This window comes from Lipotes vexillifer, unplaced genomic scaffold, assembly GCF_000442215.2.
Source record: "Lipotes vexillifer unplaced genomic scaffold, Lipotes_vexillifer_v1.1 scaffold278, whole genome shotgun sequence".
Classification (NCBI taxonomy): domain Eukaryota; kingdom Metazoa; phylum Chordata; class Mammalia; order Artiodactyla; family Lipotidae; genus Lipotes; species Lipotes vexillifer.
The window spans coordinates 1082447-1087708 of record NW_006769677.1 but is presented as its reverse complement, the minus strand read 5'-3'; the positions used below and the strand labels follow the sequence as shown (position 1 = coordinate 1087708).

General features: G+C 43.6%; 1 pseudogene; it reads right to left on the bottom strand.

The window, feature by feature from the left end:
* Nucleotides 1-4462: 4462 nt before the first annotated feature.
* On the bottom strand, nucleotides 4463-4942 carry LOC103087397 (ubiquitin pseudogene; annotated as a pseudogene).
* Nucleotides 4943-5262: the final 320 nt, after the last annotated feature.

The window sequence follows — 5262 nt, the reverse complement described above, 5'->3', positions numbered from 1 at the left end:
CCCTTTCCCTACACCCTGACACTCTTGATCACCCTTAACCTGCACAACCTTGTTCGTTTTTGTCCCCATAGCATTTATTATCTCCTAACATACTATGTAATTTATATATTTATGTTTATTGCTTATTATCTATCTTCCCCTGACCCCACCCCCACAGGGATCTTTCTCTATGTTGTTCACAAATGTATCCTAAATGCCTAGAACAGTGCCTGCCTGACACATGGTAGGGAAACAATATGTATTTTTTGGGGAATGAATGAAAATAATCCAGGCAGAGAGGGACTTACCCCCTCGCCCATCAGAAATGTCTGGGCCAAGAGCAAAAGGGACAATGGGACCAGAAAGAACAGTTGGAGCTGTGACCATAAACACGTGATTCACGGGCAAACCAGGTCAAGTTGGAATGAGCAAACTGTGTGCTCATAATCACTAGATAGATAGATAGATAGATAGATAGATAGATAGATAGAATCTCCCACATGGTAGGTAATAAAGCGACTTTATTTATCACATATAGAGTAAATAAAAGCCTGGGCCAATGACACCGACTTATCCGATTCCCGTCATTGTCAGTTGCTTTTTAGCTGTTCTCCCAGCCCTAAGGGAGCCGGTTACAGTTGACCCTTGAACAACGTGGAGTTTGAACTGCCTGGGTCCACTTATACACGGATATTTTTCAACAAATGTACAGTCAGTGCTCCCTTTTCACGGGCTTTGCATTAGGGGATTCAACCAACCACAGACAGCAGATTAAATTTTGATCTGGGGTTTGTTGAATCCGAGGACGCAGAGGGTCGACTGTATTCAGTGGACTATGCCATGTTATATAAAGGACTTGAGCATCCACGGATTTTGGTATTTGCAGGGACCCCTGGAATGAGTGCCCCGTGGATACCGAGGGACAACGGTACAGTTTGTCAGAGTCACCACAGAGAGTAAAGGCAAAAGGACAGGATCCTACAAGTGAGGACTTTGAAAAAGAAACTCCTCTCTCTTCACCTCTTCCCCTAAGTGCCTTCTCAGTAGAGGATAGTGCAGTACCAGATGTTTGGGGCAGTACCCAAGCCATTTCCTCAGAATTCTGCAGTCATGGGATGCAGATGGTTAATAGTTCTGCTTGCCTGGCCCCCACATGTCCACTGCTAACAGAGGCCTTCTGGAGTCCATGCCTTCCTTTCCCAAAGGGATCGCAGCTTCCAGGCTGACTGCCAATGTATTCCTTCTCGAAAGATGCCAGTGTTATGTGAGGAGCCTCTGCACTAAGGATAAACAAGTTAAATGAGGCTCCTAAGGCCCTCCAGACATTTTAGTTAGAGACCCTGGGGTATCAGCCTTGTGGCTGCACCAGGGGCTTGAGGCCACAGTAGGGTCTGGGGCAGGAGGCTTTACCTGTCCTGAGGAGAAATAGAATCTCAGAGCCTTTACAGAGTTGAGGCTTCAGCTCACAACATGCCTAAATAACTGCAGGCAAAGCTTCCAGAGGGGTCTGGGCAGAAGCTCCAGAAGATCCCCCTTGACCAGACATGAAAACAAGACCCCAATTCCCAGGACAGAATCGAACCAAATTGCCTTCCTCCAAAACAGGGGCATCCTCAGCTACACCTTTCATCATAAGGAACGTATGTGCATTGATGGAGCTCACCTAGTGCCAAGAGAGCAGCAAAAGGCATTGAAATAAGGTAAGCCTATATCATTTCTCCATAGAAAACATTCATTCGTAAGGAAGGCATTCATCTTTGACATGAATAGGGATGCCCTATGAGGTTCAGAGTAAGCACAAAACACAACAGAAGAACAGCACTCCTGTATAAAAATATAATTTAGGGAATTCCCTGGCGGTCCAGTGGTTAAGACTCGGCAGTGTCACTGCAGTGGGCCCGGGTTTGATCCCTGGTCAGGGAATTAAGATCCCACAAGCCACGTGGCACAGCCAAAAGAAAAAAAAACAAAATATATATATATATGTGTGTGTGTGTGTATATATATAAATATATATATAATGTATTATATATATGTATTGTATATATTTTTTAAATCAGTTAAAATATTTACCCAGTCCCATGAGAAAAAGGTCAAAGGGCTTAAGTATATTCTCAACACTCAATCTAACTTCTCTTTCTTCCGCTCAGTTGCCCCTTTTTTGTTCCTCTTCACTCTTCCAAAACTCAGCTCACAATCCTCCCCCACCCTGTGTACCTCCATCACACACACACACGCACAGGCTCTTGATGCCCTTCCTCTCTCCCTGCCTCCCTGGACCTTTCCTTTTCTGTATTTCCAACGTAACAATTCCTGGATGCTCAGGCTCCTTCCAAGTCTTAGTTCTTCCTGGTTCTTACTCTGATCAGCACAGTAGCAGACCAGCTGAGCTAGAATCTTTCTTAGGCAGTAGTCAGGTAAAGCTATACATATTCATGGGGAGATACTGTGTAATCCTATGCCTTTCCTCCATGTCTCTTTAAAGGATGTCATTTTAATACCCACATCCATCATCATTTTCTTCTTAGGAGAAAAGAGAGCAAGAGAGGAAAGACAGAGTGAGAGAAGTCAGAACATGTCTGGGGAAGGAAAGACATCTTTTGATCTGCTCCTTATACATAGCTCAGATGCCTACACTGGACAGTGCCCAGATTATCAGTGGATTCTGAGACATTCCTATGTTAGCCTAATTAAAAAAAGAAAGCTGAACACAACCAACAAGAGGTTAAGGCACAAAGTCAAAATGGAGAGGATTCTGTAGGCCTCTGAACTTGAAGCATTCAGTGTGAAGGCAGGAGCTGGGAGAAGAGAGAAAACAGAGAATTGTGTTTTTGATTATTTTTTTTCTGATTACAAAAGTAACATATGTTCAATGTAGAAAACCAGGAAAATACAGAAAAGTACAAGAAGGGATTGAAAAAAAAAAAGAAACAACACTTGTGATCCCACCACCCAGATGTAATCAATGTTAACATGTTTGTTTACCTTTCCAATGTTGTTTCCATGCATATTCTTTTTTTAATCAAATTATAAACATAGTATATATGCTCTTTTAGAAATTTTTTCTCACTTAACAGTGTATCCTAATTTTTTCCCAAGTCATTAAATACTTTTCTACAATATGATTTGTTAAAGCTATTTATGATTTTGTGCTATAGATATGCGATCATAGATTTATCAACCAATTTTACGTGGCAGAGTATTTAGGCTTTTTCCAAGCATGGGATTTTAACTGTGGCAGGGTTGTCTGCACCACCCCTGTTTTCAGCTAACAAGCTAACTTTGTTAGGTAAACAAGGTAACCTCCTTCCCTTACAAGCAGATAAGGATCCCTTCAAAGGTCTATACCCAAGAGAACCCTGCCTTGACAGAAGTAACTCCTCACAAGCATTCAGCTGTCCTTGTGTTCTTCAGGGAAAGCCTGGCATTAGGCCTTGAGCATCCTTAGGTCTACTGGCCAGGCCATTCTTGAGCAGACGGAGAGAAAATATTTGTCATTCTAAGTCATGGAGTTGGCCCAATTTATTCAATACCTCATTCTCAAAAATATTTTTTGTGCTAGACCTGAGCTGGATATTATAGAAGAAAAGATATGGTTTCTGTGTTTCATAAACTTTTACTCTTCATGGGTTGACAAACATATAGGTATGAAAGAGTTAGGTAGAAACAGATTATGTGTGAATGACTAAGTGCTAATCTGTGGTTCAAATCACAAGGGCTTTCGGAGGTGAGAAAAGTATAAGCACAAGGTGGAATTGAGTGGTTTGAGAAGACTCCATGGAACAGGTGGAGCTTGGAGGCAGGGTCGGCAAGGAGCATTCCATGTGGAGGGGACACAGAGGCCGGAAAGCACAGGAAGCAAGAAGGAGGTTCCTGTGGCTGCAGCTGAGGGAGAGATGGTCAGTCAGACCAGATAATTCATATATGGGGCACATGGGTAGAGGGCCAAAAAGAAGTTTGACCCTAATTCTGTAGATGTTTCCCCTTGTCCTGGAGGTGTCACACCAAGAAAGGAAATGTCAAGTCAAATTCAAGCTGAGTTGTTTTTGTTTTTTGGTGTGTGTAGGGCCCGGGGCAGCGGAGGATGGTTTATAAACAGAACTTCTCAAAGCCTTTAATATTGTTCATCTATGTGGCAAGGTCAAGAGAGGGAGAAATTGGACTTCCTAAGAGTCTTTGACCACAGAACTCTTTTTATCATGGACCATTTCCTTTGCGGTTCCATGAGAGACAATTAGGAGCTAGTGAGCCACCCAAGATGTTAGAGCTGGAAAGTAACGCTTGAGGGAAAATAAAGTTTTGGAAGATTGATCTCATGGTAGAATGTAAGGTGAGCAAGAGAGAAGAGAGCCTGGATTCAGGCCATACAGTTTCCGGATAAGTCGGCAGGGCTGAAGCACACTGAAGCAGAGAATGCTGCAGTGGGGCTCACCCTTCTTAACCTGCTTCACCTTTTTTTGTTTTCATTAGTTCATGTCTTTTATTAACCAGTATACAATCCCTTGTCTTCTGGTTTGTTGAAACAATAGATCAGACAACATTTGCCACAATAATGTCTGTCAAAGTGGCCGTCCATAAAAACTCCAGCACCACGTTCATCTGAAGGGCGCTCCCGTCGAAGGTGACTGATTTTGCCATTCCCCTCCGCCTTATAGTGTTTCAGGACCAGCTTAGCCTTCTTTCTCTTACGCTTGCTCTTCTCGGGAGTGGAGTAAGACTTCCTCCTTTTCTTAGCGCCACCACGAAGTCTCAACACAAGATGAAGGGTGGACTCCTTTTGAGTGTTGTGGTCAGACAGAGTACGTCCATCTTCCCGTTGCTTGCCAGCAAAGATCGGTCTTTGCTGGTCAGGAGGAATTCCTTCCTTGTCCTGGATCTTGGCCTTTACGTTTTCTATCATATCCGAGGGTTCGACCTCGAGAGTGACGGTCTTCCCCGTCAGGGTCTTCACGAAAATCTGCATATCGGCGGCTGGTGCCACCGCAGATGGCGGACCCGAAAAGAAGTGCTCCACCTTTTTAACCTTTGCCACCAGCATCAGCCTTCTTGCCTTCAGGTTTTTTCTCCTTAGTATCTGGCGTCTCAGCCTTTTCACCCACCATCTTGCGAGATGGGAAAAAGCCAAAGAAAAGAGTGTTTTTAAGGAAATGGGGATACTTATGAAGAACTGAAGCCATGTACTGGGAAGTTGGCAAAAAATCCTGTGTCTATCTGGTCTCAGCTACTGTGTGTGTTTGCCTCATCTTCATACCCTCTCTCTCTCCTCTCCTGTCCTCTAACATC